This window comes from Nannospalax galili, unplaced genomic scaffold (assembly GCF_000622305.1).
Source record: "Nannospalax galili isolate Female #2095 unplaced genomic scaffold, S.galili_v1.0 scaffold180, whole genome shotgun sequence".
Classification (NCBI taxonomy): Eukaryota; Metazoa; Chordata; class Mammalia; order Rodentia; family Spalacidae; genus Nannospalax; species Nannospalax galili.
The window spans coordinates 315,904-329,447 of record NW_008348199.1 but is presented as its reverse complement, the minus strand read 5'-3'; the positions used below and the strand labels follow the sequence as shown (position 1 = coordinate 329,447).

Sequence of the window (13,544 nt, the reverse complement as noted above, 5' to 3'; positions counted from 1 at the left end):
CACTGTAAATCCATCTGGTCCTGGGCTTTTTTCAGTTGGGAGGTTTTGTATTACTGTTTCAATTTCTTTTTGTGTTATGGGTGTGTTTAAGCTGTTAATCTCTTATTGGTTTTGTTTTGGTGGTTCCCATGCCTTTAGATACCCATCCATTTCTTTTTGGTTTTCAAATTTAGTAGCATATAGGTTTTTAAAGTATTCCCTTATAATGTTCTGTATCTTTCTGGTGTCTGTTGTGATGTTTCCCCTTTCATCTCTGATTTTGTTGGTTTGGAGGTGCTCTTTCTTACTTTTGGTTAACTGGGCTAGCGGTCTGTTAATCTTGTTTATCTTTTTCAAAAAACCAGCTCTTGGATTCGTTGATTCTTTTTATTGTTTTCTTTGTTCCAATTTCATTAATTTCTTTCCTGATTCTCGTTATTTCTTCTTGTCTGCTGGGTTTGGGTTTCATTTGCCTTTGCTTTTCAAGTGTCTTGAGTTGCAACGTTAAGTCATTTATTTGTGTTCTTTCTTATTTTTTGATGTAGGCACTGAAAATATTTCTTAATGGATTGAAACTATCTGCTCAAATGACTCTCCATGCATTTCTTCTAATTGTTGGGAATGCTTTATTGGAAATCTCAAGTTTGAACCACTCGGACTCTGTATCCCATCCCTCTAGGGCCAGCTCAGCCTCTCATCCTGTGCAAGCAGATAAAGCAGAGAAGCTTGTAGTGTGCTACAAAAGGGTCTTTGGGATGAAGGATTTTAATGTGTGCAAAGAGTAGAGAAGACCTTCATTTTTAAAGACTCCCATGGAACATTTCAAGCTGCATGGGTTTGTTTTGGTGCCCTTTCCTAAAAGTAATAAATCTAGGCTGTGGAATTGGAAGAAAGCTAAACATTCATGTCTACTTATCCGATAACATTTTACTACATTTATCTTATTTTAGCCCACATATTCTAAAACTTAGGATATATGAACTACATAATACTTAAATCAGAAAGACTACTAATTTTAGACTAGGTTTTGTTTCTTAATCCATTCACATAGTCTGTGTCTTTTGACTGGAGAATTCAGTTCATTAATGTTTAAAGTTATTAATGAAAGATGAGTATTGAATCCTGTCATTTTTATTTCTGTTTGCATTCTTGATATAGCTATACTTTACCACAGTTATACCTTCATTGAATTTCTTTCCGCAACGCCTTGGGTATAGTCATTCCTTTCTTCAGCTCTTTGTATTCCTTCCAGAACTCTCTGAAGGGCTGGTTTTGTGGACATGAATTCCTTCAGCCTATTTATGTCATGGAAGATTTTTCTTTCCCCTTCGACTATAATAGACATTTTGGCTGGGTATAGTAGTCTGGGTTGGCCTCTATGGTCATTCAAAGTTGAATTTCTTCCTCTCCCTCCCTCTCTCCTTCCTGTTCTGGGGACCAAACCAAGGACCTTGTACATGTTTTTAAAGTGCTCTACCACTGAGCTACATCCCCAGCCCTTTCCAGTCTATTTTTATCACTGTGCTTATGTGTGTATATCAATTTTCATGTGACCACAAGTTTTTCTCTTACTGGTGTCAATGCCCAAGCATACAATTGCCTATTCATTTGATGGCACATGCTCAGTTTTATAAGAAACTACCCATTTCCCAGAGTGCCTGTCCTGTCTTACCTACCTCTCGGTAGCATCTGGGTGATCCTGTTGGCTGCATCCTTGCCAGCACTGGGTGGTGTTACGTGCTTTATTTTAGTGATTGAGTGTACAGTGGGAGCCCACTGCAGTTTTTCTTAGTTTGCATGTTCCCCGTGGCTGGTGATTGTCATGTGATTTTTTTTTTTTTTTTTTGCCGTCTCTGTCCTCTAGGGTAAAATGTTGCCCGTTTTCTAATTGGATTCCTTGCTTTTGTTTGTTGTTCATCTTTTAGAGCTCTTTATATATTGGGATTCTTGTTCTTGGTCAGACGTGATTTGCAGATTTTTATTATTATTTTATTTATATATATTTAATATTATTTATTATTTTTATTTTATGTGTATGAGTGTTATGCCTGCATGTATGTGAGTGCACCCATGTCATGCAATGCTGCAGAAGTCAGAAGAGGCTGTTGGATCCCGTGGAACTGGAGGTTTGGACAGTTGTTAGCTGCCATGTGGGTACTGGGATTTGAACCCAGGTCTTCTGCAAGAATAGTCAGTGTTCTTAACTGCTGAGTCAACTCTCCAGCCCTTTATTATTATATTAAATTTTAAAAATTATTATTTTTATTTTATGTGTATGAATGTATTGCCGGCATGGATGTAAGTATACCTATGTCATGCAGTGCCCACAGAGGTCAGAAGAAGGTGTCGAATCCTATGGAACTGGAGTTACGGAAGGTTATTAGCCACTATATGGGTGCTGGGACTCAGACCCAGGTCCTCTGCAAGAGCAGCCAGTGCTCCTAACCGCTGAGTCGTCTCTCCAGCCTGGTTTGCAGGTCTCTGCACCTCCCCACTGTAGCTTGTCTTTTCATCCTCTTCATAGGGACTTTCCTAGAACAAACATTTTTTATTTTTTTAATTTAATTTAATTTTATTTTATTTTGGTATTTTTGAGACAGGGTGTCCTGTAGCCCTAGCTGAGCTGGAACTTGCTATGTAGACCAGGCTGGCCTGGAACTCACAGAGATCCGCCTGCCTCTGCTTCCTACATGCTGGGATTAAAGGTGTGCGCCACCACGCCCAGCTTAGAACAAACATTTTTAAAATTTTTGGCTTTATTTTTATTTTATGTGTATGAGTGTTTTCCTTGCATGTATGTAAATGTACCCATGTTGTGTCACACCCACAGAAACCAGAAGAGGGAACTGGAGACACAGAGCTTCGTGGTATAGGTGCTGGGAACTGAGCTCCAGTCTTCTGGAAGAGCAGCCAGTGCTCTTAACCGCTGAGCCGTCTCTCCAGCCCCAGGGTCTTTGACTTTTTCCATCAGCATTCTGTGCTTTTCCACACACAGACCCTGAATTTGCTTCTTAGGTAATGGATAGCTAAGCGTTCAATTTCATTTTCTCTGGAGTGATTGTAATCGCATCACTGTTTTGAACTTTCATTTCTGCCTGTCTATTGTTAGTAGATAAGAATAAAATTTAGTTTTGTATGTTGGTCTTGGGAACTTGGTATATTCCTTTCTGAGCTCCGAAAGACATTTTTCTTTTTTAGAATTCTATTGATTTTCCACCTTGACAATGATGTCATTTACAATGGAGTTTTCTTTTGATCTAAATGCCTTTTACTCTTTCAAAAGATTTAATGTATTTATTTTAACTATTTCAAAAGAAGTATATGGAATCATAAATCCCCACTAATTATGATTTCAACTTTATTCAACAAGTATATGGATTCCTTCATTTGAGTTCATTTGAAACTTGTAATTTACATTTTGATTTTTTTATCTTCCAATGTTTTTTAAAAAATATTTTATTGTTTTTATTTTATGTGTGTGAGTGTTTTGCCTGCATGTATGTAAGTGCACCCGTGTCGTGCAATGCCGGCGGAGGACAGAAGAGGGTGTCGGATCTCCTGGAACTGGTATTAGAGGTGGTTGTTAGCCGCCATGTAGGTGCTGGGATTCAAACCTGGGTCCTCTGCAAGGGCAGCCAGTGCTCTTAACTGCTGAGCCATCTCTCCAGTCCCCCAAATATTTTTGATAGCCTTGTATTGATTTTATTTACATTTCTTTTTAAAATAATAATATTTTTATTTATTCTTTGAGGATTTAATGCATGTCTGTTGTGCCTTTCAATCATATCCCTCCCTTAGTCACCTTTTATTCTTTTCCCCTTGACTGACTGTCCTGGTTAGTTTTTATTTCAACTTGACAGAAATGGAGTCACTTGGGAAGAGGAATTTCAGCTGAAGAATCGCTAGATAAGACTGACCTGTAACATGTCTGTGGGGCATTGTCTTGATCCATGATTGACATGGGAGAGCCCAGCCCACTGTGAGTGGCACCATCCATAGGCAGGTGGGCCTGGGTTGTGTAAGTAGGCTGGCTGGGCATGAGTCAGAGAGGGAGCCAGTAAGCAGCGTTCCTCCATGGTTCCTGTCTCCAAGTTCCTGCCTTGAATTCCCACCCTGACTTCCCTTGATGATGGGTTGTGACCTGGAAGTGTAGGCCTAATAAACCCTTCCTCCCGCCCATCATTTCACTCTTGGTCCTGGTATTTTGTCATAGAAAAGGAAGCAAACTAGAACACTTATTTTATAAGAGTTAACTTCTAGTGCTTTGTCGAGTAAATGTTAACAGTGGGTTCCCTCGATCTTGCTACTGACCTTGGCAGAGGAATGCTTAGTCGTTCGTCATGAGGTATGATGCTAGTTGTAGTTTTGGTAGATGTTCTTTACCACATTATGATACATCTTCCCTCTTCTGAGTCTGCTAAGATTTTATCATGAGTCGGGGATATCTTTTGTCCAATAGTTTTTCTGCATCGATGAAAATGATAATTTTTAAGCCTATTCACAGGGTGGAGTGCATTGACCAATTTTCCAATATTAAAGTGCATTCTTGGACTAAATCTCACTTGGTTGTGGTGCAGTGTTTCTTTGCTTTAAACTGTTTATATATTTTGGGATTTGATTCACTAATATTTTTCCCAAGAATTTTATGTTAAAACTCATGAGCAAAATATGTGTGTAGCTTTTCCTCTTTTGACTGACTTTTGGTTTTTGAGTAATACTAGTTTCATGAAAATGCATTGGGAAGTATTTCTTTCCTGTCCTGGTTAGCGCTAACTGTCGACTTGACATCACTTGAAATCACCTAAAAAAGAGTTTCAATTGAGTAATTGTCTTTATTGGGTTGGTCTATGGGCATGTCTGTAAGGGACTGTCTTGATTACTAATTGATGCAGGATGGTCCAGCCTACTGTGGACAGCATCATTCCCTGGGTAGGTGGTCCTGGGCTATGTAAAACACTGGCTAAGAATGAGTCAGTCAGCATTGTCCCTCCATGGTCACTGCTTCAGATTCCTGCCTTGAGCTCCTGTCATAATTTCCCCCAGTGATAGACTGTGATCTGGAAATGTAAGCCAAACAAACCGTTTCCTCCCCTAAGTCATTTTTGGTCAGAGTGTTAACAGAGATGTAACAAGAACACTTCTATTTTTTAAGAGAGATCATATGGGATTATTGTATGGATTCTTCTTTAAATATTTGGTAAAGGGGCTGGAGAGAAGGCTCAGCAGTTAAGAGCACTTGTTGCTCTAGGCAGAGGACCTGGGTTCAATTCCCAGCACCCACATGAAGTTTATAACCGTAACTCTAGTTCCAGGGAATCAAACACCTCTTCTGGCCTGTAGGCACCAGACATGCATATGGTGCACATTATACATGTAGGAAAACATACATACTCATAAATAAAATAAATAAATCACACGACACACACACACACACACACACACACACACACACACACACACACAGCACGATCTGTCAAAAAAGCCAGGCAGGCCAGAAAGTTTCTTTGCCAGGATATTTTAAGTCACAAATTCAATTCTCAAGTGGCTATCAAGTTTTGGTGAAGCTCTGATAGTAATTTTTGAGGACTGGATGCGTTTCTTCTTTGTCAAGGTTGTGAGCTCAGATCATTTTCTGTCGTTCTGTTCTAGCCCTGTACATGGTGGGATCTGTTTGACTTCCTGATGTTGGTGAGCTATATCTTGTGTTTTTGGCCTTGTTAATACAATTGAGATTTGCCAATTTGGTTGTTTTCCCCAAATAACCAACTTTTTGTTTCATTGATTTTCTTTTTTTTAAATATTTTATCATTTTTAATTTATGTGTATGAGTGTATTGCCTGCATGTATGTGAATGCACCTGTGTCATGCAATGCCTGTGGAGGACAAAAGAAGGTGTTGGCTTGCCTGGAACTGGAGTTATGGACGGTTGTTAGCCATCATATGGGTGCTGGGAATTGAACCCAGGTCCTCTGTAAGAGCAGTCAGTGCTCTTAACCACTGAGCCATCTCTCCAGCCCCTCATTGATTTTCTTTACTGCTGTCTTGATTCAACTTCATTGATTGCTCCTTTCCACTTTTAGTATTCAATAGAGCATGTGCATGTGTGCGTATGCATGTGTGTGCATGTGCACATGTGTGTGTGTGTGTGTGTGTGTGTGTGTGTGTGTACACTTATGAATGCCAGAGGGCAACCTGAGGCATCATTCCTCAGTTACTGTCCACCTTATTTTTTGAGACAAGGTCCCTCACTGAGATTTTTTTTTTTTGTCTTTTTGAGACAAGTTCTCCCTGTAGTTCCAGCTGACCTGAACTCACTGTGTAGACCAGGCTGGCCTTGAACACACAGTGATCTGCCTGCCTCTGCTTCCTGAGTGCTGGGACTAAAGGCGTGCTCTACCACGCCCTGCCAAGAAAGATCTTTATGTTCTGGTATACATAAAGGTAGTCACAATATATTAAGTGAAGACAAGTTGGAAAAACCATCTAGAGTATCACCTCATGATTATTAAAAGATAGGCCTCACACCTTTAGCCTCAGCACTTGGAAGGCAGAGGCAAGTGGATCTCTTGTGAGTTTGAGACTACACATTTTCACATACATTGGTTACTATAGGTATAGAAAAGGATCTGGAATTGAAGCCATCTAAGGGGATGAGATTATAAGATGCAGTGACTTTATGAGCTGAGTTGTTAATGTTAAGATTCACATATATTATCTTTAAAAGGAGAAAAGATTAATTTCCTTAAATGGGTGTGGGTGCAATTAATGAATGACTTTACTCCCTTCAGTGTCTGTACTGCACATCTGGGAAGTAAGGTTGTACTGTGTTCTTTGTTGTGTTCCTCTGTGTGTATAGGGCACATGCTAGGTACAGGTGAGACAGAAACTTCTCAGCACAAGATGTGTGCCTGATGTGTGCCAATTAGTCAGTCTGAGTGTCACTGGTGTCCTCTTTTTCCTTTGTTCTCATAGATGTTGCTAGAGGAAAACTGTTCATTTTAATGGAAGCCAGATTATCGGCCTTCTATAAGAGAGTGACTATGAAATCCTTGAAAGGTGAGTGTTCAAGTAGTGAAAGTGAGTATGTTTGTCTTTAGTTTTGAAGAGAGACAATCTGTATCATCGTAAAGCTGTATTGTTCAAGTTGTGTTTTAGGTACTGACTGTTGAAATCCACATTTGTACATTTGTGACCAACTGCAAACCTCAGGGGATGGTGATTTATTCTGGCCACAGTGGCATTACTTTGCTTTTTTATCATTTGTTAATTTTGTGTGTGTGTGTGTGTGTGTGTGTGTGCGTATGTGTGTGCCTGTAAAGACCAGAGGTCAACCTCAAGTGTCTTCCTCAATCGCTGCTTTCCTTATTCTTGAGATAAGGTCTCTCACTGAACCTGGAACTTGATTGACTTGACTGGCTGGCCAGCCAGCCCCAGGATCCACCTGTCTTTGCCCCTCAGCACTAGGGTTACAGACACATGCCACCATGTCTGGCTTCTTCATGGATTCTGGGGATGCGAACTCAGATCCCCATGCTTGTACAGCAAACGCTTTACCCGCTTACCATCTCCCCAGCCCTGTCTCTCTTCTAGCACTTTCCACACGTCCTGAACTTTACTTTCGTGAGCTTCCATCCTTTATCTTCCAGCCCTTCTGCTAAGTTTGTGATGGAGGTTCCATGGTCCAGCAGGCAGGCTTTTGTTCTGAGTGGGTATCTCTGGCCTGCCCCCATCAGAGCTTTGCTGTGTTCCACCTGGACAGTGACTGTGTACATGGAGGGAAGGAAGGGTGTACCTCAGCACCACCATGGGCCTTCCAATACTGCACCTTCAGAACTCTTCTGCCCTAGAAAAATACAGTCCCACTGTTGATGTAAGAACAGAGGGAGAAAGTTCAGGAGGACAAGTTAAAGGTTAAGAATTGACCTATCTTGGGGCTGGGGAGATAACTCAGTCATTAAGAGTGCTGGCTGTTCTTCCAGAGGACCCAGGTTGGGTTCCCAGCACCCACATGATGGCTAACAGCTGTCTTTAACTCTAGTTCTAGGGGATCCAACACTTCTTCTGGCCTCTACTGGCCTCACACACACAGCTGCACTTATACATGCAGCAAAACACTCATACACATTAAACAAAAAAGAAATCGACCCATCTATTTGTCACAAAATCCATATAAACCTTTGCAGTATAGAACTGTGCCCAAGTAACTGTTGTTCTACTCGGTCAGTTAGTTTGGTCTTGAGGAAAGTTGGTCTTCCACTGAGTTGGCCCTGGAATTAAAGGATGCAGGGAAAAGGACCTTGCCCTCCACAATCCGCTTTGCACCCTGGTCTGTGAATCTGCACACCTTGAGATTGGCCACTTAGCCTCACCTTCATGGGTGGGATGTCAGGAACCTCCTTGGGTCACCTGCCTCACCTCCTGTCATTTTTTTTGGTAACGCAGAGGTCCGTCCGTGTCTTAGATGTTTGGTCTTGGCCATATGTAGAGTCTAAATAGTACACGTCGTTTTTTCCTTCCCTGCTCTTTCTGGGCCAGCTTGGTGTGCTCACAGACACATTTTATGCAATGCACTGGTCCTGCCTTGCCAGATGTTATGTTTGGGGAAGAGCCACCAGGCAGGAAGAAGAGCATGGTTAAAAAATGGGGCGTGGAGAGGAGTCAGGGGTCGGCAGTAAGGAAGGAGGAAGGGGCAGTGTGTGTCCATTGCCCAAGTATAGTCAGAACAGCCTCACCCTGTAATGGTCCTTCACTTGATTGTAATGAATGCAACATGGGCAAATTTCTAGGGTCCAGGTGTTGCCTCCTCCAAAGAACGGAACTGCATCCTCCACAGATGCCGAGAACCTAGTGGTGAGCCTTGGCACCTTTGCCGCTGTTTCTCAGAAGTGTGCAGAAGCTGCCTGCCTGTCCTCATAGGCCTTAAATGCTACTTTAAAATGACACCACCCCTCCTTATTTCCCATGGCTCTCCACCCATAACAGTTTCTCTTTATATTTTGGGCATTGTAGATGTCACCACATCTGCCGGTTACCTAAGTCAGGGTCCATGTCTGTCTTAGGTTCTGTCCCAAACATCTGATGCAGCCAGGTCTTCATGTCGAGGCCTCCTGCCTCCCACTGTCTCTCTGAGACAGCCTCCGTGTGTGGAGGGACGGGGCAGCAGCCACATGAGGATGTTTGCTGCTCTCCATATCATTCTTGTGAATTCAGGTCCAACCCCAGGGCCAGGACAGTCCGCCGACGGCTCTTGTCACCTGAGTGCCTGCTCCACGGCCTTTCCTGGCTCCTTACTGCTTTGAGGGAGAAGTCCAAACTCTTAAACCTGCAAATCTTGCATGAAGGGCGTGGCAACAACTCCTGCATCTCCCACCACTTCCCCCACAGAAGAAGCCAAACGGCTAGAAATCCTTCATGGTTCCTTATGGGCGGGTCCCTGGCTCTCCGCGGCTACTGGATGTTGGCGACTCAGCAGTCACTGCGCTTCCAGGCGAGTTCCGTTCCAAGCTCCCGGGCACTCCCTCGAGGTACGCGATCCGCTGGCCGCTGGATCACGAGGGGAGGTGCAAGAACTGCGAAAGCAGGATCTCGGCGAGTGAATGTTTACGAAGGGACAGCCCCCTCTGGGGAGACTGAGTGAGAGACTGGTACAGCTCAGCTCAGTCCAGCTCCTTTATTCAGTGACTCAGCTCGGCTCCAGGTCTCAGTGATTCAGCTCCGATTAATTAGGGGAAACCAGGATATCTATAGTGTGGGGGCAGTGGCAAAAGCCTTAGTTGATAGGTGCTTTGTAGGATGCCCCATTTACATGTGGTGGTGGGCTTCTGCCAGGCTGCCAGCCAGTGCCTGATTATCACACAGGAAAACCTGGCAGTTCCTATGCCAGAGGCCATGTATCTGTGACGGGCACTTCAAAAGGTGAGTCAGGAAGAGAGTAGGAAGGCGCCCTGCTGGAAAGGGAGTCTCTGCATATGAACACCGAGCCCCTTAGGCTATCCGGACATGGAGACACTGCGACCCAGACAGCAGGGGTCCCCAAGAGTTCCTTCCATCCGAAGGTAGGAATTATTGGATCAGGGTTGGCCTTGTCACCAGCTTTGACCCACAGAATGTGACCATAGCAGCACTGCACGATTTAGAAGTGAAACCTAGCGAAGACTTGCAGCTGCCACACAGCCTTTCCGGATGCCACTGTCCTCAGAGGAAGCCTAGCGCTTCCAGCCTCGGTAAGGGTAGAGGACCACCTGGTGAGAAGGGACCAGTCAGCAGGTAATGTTAGTTGCTGAATATGGGCCAAGGCCATGTTGGACCAGCCAACCCTGCGTACACCACCCAATAGCAGCCACCCCGTCAATGAACCTTTCTGACAAGCCAAAAACCTTCCTTGCTGAGCGCATCTCAATCTGATGATTCAGAGAAGTGGGAGCAAGCAAAGTGATGAGGATTTTAACTTTTTATTATTCACTCTTTAAGAATTTCATGCATATATACAATGTATTTTGATCATGTCAATCCCCCTACTCCAACTCCTCCTACAGTGGAGGTTACTTAAGCCGTTAAGTTTAGAGATGTTTGTTACACAGTCACACGCAGCTGATACAACTCTTGATGATGTAGATTGTCTGTCCTTTCTTGATTGGTTTTCAGTAATGTTTTAGGTCATACACATTGGTCTGCTGCTCCCTTCTTGACTTGGCCCATAACCTTCATTTCTGTTGAGTTTCCTGCTGAATGTCTCATCATCTTTTAGGCTTTTGATTCTGACATTCCTCATCTCTGATATACCAAGACCCCCACACGTCACCTGTGTCTGCAACTACTTGCTGACTTGTGCCTCTTACTAGCTCATTTGGCAAATAGCTGTCCTCTTTTCTGCCCTGTGAATGGACCAGAGGTCCCAGCCTGGAACTGGGAGAAGTAAAGGAACGTACATGTGACGTGTGGAGGCCTGACCCAGTGGTTAGCTTAGGGTCGGTTATGTTTGTCCCTCCTTCCTGCCTCATCCCCGCTCTTCCTTCTCTGGGCCGTGGGCTCCTTCACGGCTGTGACGACCTACCTGCCTTTGGTCTCCATTGTTAAGCACAGCCATTAGCTTGGGTGAATACTTTTATGTGTCCAGTGGAATCCATAAAACAGTCTCCCTTCCCAGAAGGAGCATCGGGTTAAGTCTGAAAGCAGAAGCCCTTCCTTAGACACTCGCCTTCATGTGTCAGATTTTTCTGCCAGCTGCCTGTGACCTGTCTTGTTTTGAAGTGCTGGCATTACCGTGCAGCACATTCAACTTTCCACGTGGCAGGGCCATCGATCTGTGGCTGCTTCTGCTATACCCGGCTTCTAAATGTCAGTGTTGTCCCCATGGCTGTACATTCTGTCTGTACAGGATCGAAGCTTCTGGCAAGTGCAAATGCCATGTTAGTTGACTTTTGACTCTTTTGACACACTCCTTGACTTACTCAAATGTGATTGCAACAGACACAAAATGTGTCCAAGCTTGTAGCTTTTCTGTCATTATTTTAACACCATCGTCCACAAAGGTAAGATTACGTTAAAAAAAAATATGAACTTTCAGAAAATTAAAAAGATGTGTTGAGTTTGAATCAGAAGTAATAAATCCCATCATCGAGTGGGGACTTTGTGCAAAGCAAGCCCATGGGATATTTTCCTTGGAGTCGGCTGGGAACGTCTGTCTGTCTGTCTGTCTATCTTGTGCCCTCAAAGGCAGAGCTGTGGAGTTGCAGAGCTACTTGCCGTCTTGTGCTGTGTTGGGCTTGCCACTCTTTCCCACACCGACCAGTTCCAGTGATTACAGAATCTCAAGTTAATGTCTTCAGCACTGTTGGGCAAGATCTAGATGCTTCAGGCTAAATCGAGGTGATGCATAAGCTATTGGTAACATGCTGGACTTGATTTGTTAAATGCCCAGACCCTGTTTCTTTGTCGTTGCTATGTACTGACCTTGACTGTGGACTTTACATGTGTTTTGTGAGCATTTTCTACATGGACTGTTGGCATGTTGATTTCTGTGCAGGTGCTAATGATTAACCTATTTTGTTGAACCCTGGGTAACAGGTGAAGGTACAGAGGACTTCTTGGGCTTTTCGTTTGTTTATTCTGAACTGTTATTTTAGGTCTTTACCCAACAGACTGACCCAAAGACTTGTAAATGTGGTATATAATAGAAAAAAATCCACAGTGAAGACCAGGCTGTAAACTGAAGGGAGTGACACAGCCTGCTGCTCAACGCTCCTCTGATAAGACTTCCATCTTTGGCCTTTACATCCTGTAAACCTAATCTGACTTCCTGTAGCAGAGGAAGGGTTAAACAGGTTTCCCTATTTGTGATGCAATAAATCAGGGCACATTATAGAGAAGACACTGTGGGGAGAGCCAGAGCCAGAACCTAGAGTCTGTGGCTGTTTTCATGCTCCTGTGAGTCTAAAAACTCAAGTTCAGGGTCATTAGTTTATAGAGTATATAAAACTGTTTCCATAGTAGGGGCAGCACCAAGCTCCCTGCTATTTAATAAGTAATTCTAGAAAATGTTTAGGAAGTCACTTGGAGGTCCAAGAACCTCTGTTACTGACGCAGGGGTGTGACAATAGCTCAGGTACAGCGGGTGCCCCACCAAGGCCCCCACAAGTGACCTTCCTGTTGTCTCTTTTCTTTCTGTTACTCCTCTTTGTGTCTTTATTTTTACAGTACCAGGGGTTACGAACCTGTGTGTGCTAGGCCAAGCGTTCTACCACTGAGCCACACCCAAACCCCGTCTTCCCTACTCCATCCCAAAGATGAAGTACCTTTCGTTCTCACCTCCCACGTCCCCTTCCTCCCCCTTCCCTCCCTCCTTCCCTCCCTTCCTTCACAAGGTCATTCTATGTGACCAGGCTGACCTGGAACTTGCAGTCTTCCTGACTCAGCCCCTCCAAAAACAGCCAGGATTTCAGGTGAGTGTCTCTTGACTGGCTTTAATGAAACATCTGGGCTCTTCCTTGGTATCCTTTGTTCCAGGACACTGCCAGAGTTCACCACCTGTGGCTCTAAAGGAAGGTCAGAATGATGAGCTATTCACCCCTTTACCTCTCTGTCTTTATTTTCTACTGTGTGCTGGTCCCCAGCCAAGGCCAGGGAATAGAATGAACCAGCCCAGCCCAGTTTAATTCTTTGCTTTGAACTAAAGGGTCGACACCTAGCATCTGTTCTCTGCAGCTCCTATTTGATGACTGAGCACCTCCACTGTTTACTGTCTGCTGAGGTTCCCCCGTCTCATAAGCTTTTTCAGTCCCTATGACTATGTCCCAGTCTGAAAATCGCTGGCCACTTTTCCAGTGCAGATTCCCCTTGACTTCTGTTCTAGACACAGTTGTTGACTTTGGACAAACTCTGTGTGCCATGTTGCCATCCAAGTGTTGGAGATGGTAGCTGGTAGCTGCTCATCAGAGTCGAGATGAACTCTTGCAGAACCTCACCTGGTGTAGGTAACCCATGACTGCTCATTCTGTGCCAAGTGGTGGAAATGGATATTGAACACCTGCTCCATGATAGAGATTCTTCTGGAAATAGGCATGCAA

At 43.8% G+C, this 13,544-nt stretch overlaps 1 protein-coding gene across 6 annotated transcripts in view; it reads left to right on the top strand.

Annotated features, from left to right (window-relative positions):
• Ppara (peroxisome proliferator activated receptor alpha) overlaps positions 1 to 13,544 on the top strand; it is a 72,583-nt gene that overhangs the window by 29,801 nt on the left and 29,238 nt on the right. Inside the window, exon 1 of one of the 6 annotated variants that reach the window (XM_029569113.1) lies at positions 10,013 to 10,034. The exons of the other annotated variants lie outside the window; for them this stretch is intronic. The gene's annotated coding sequence lies outside the window, so the exon portion shown is untranslated. Of the gene's footprint in view, positions 1 to 10,012; positions 10,035 to 13,544 lie in introns of those variants that run through there. 6 annotated transcript variants of the gene reach the window in all.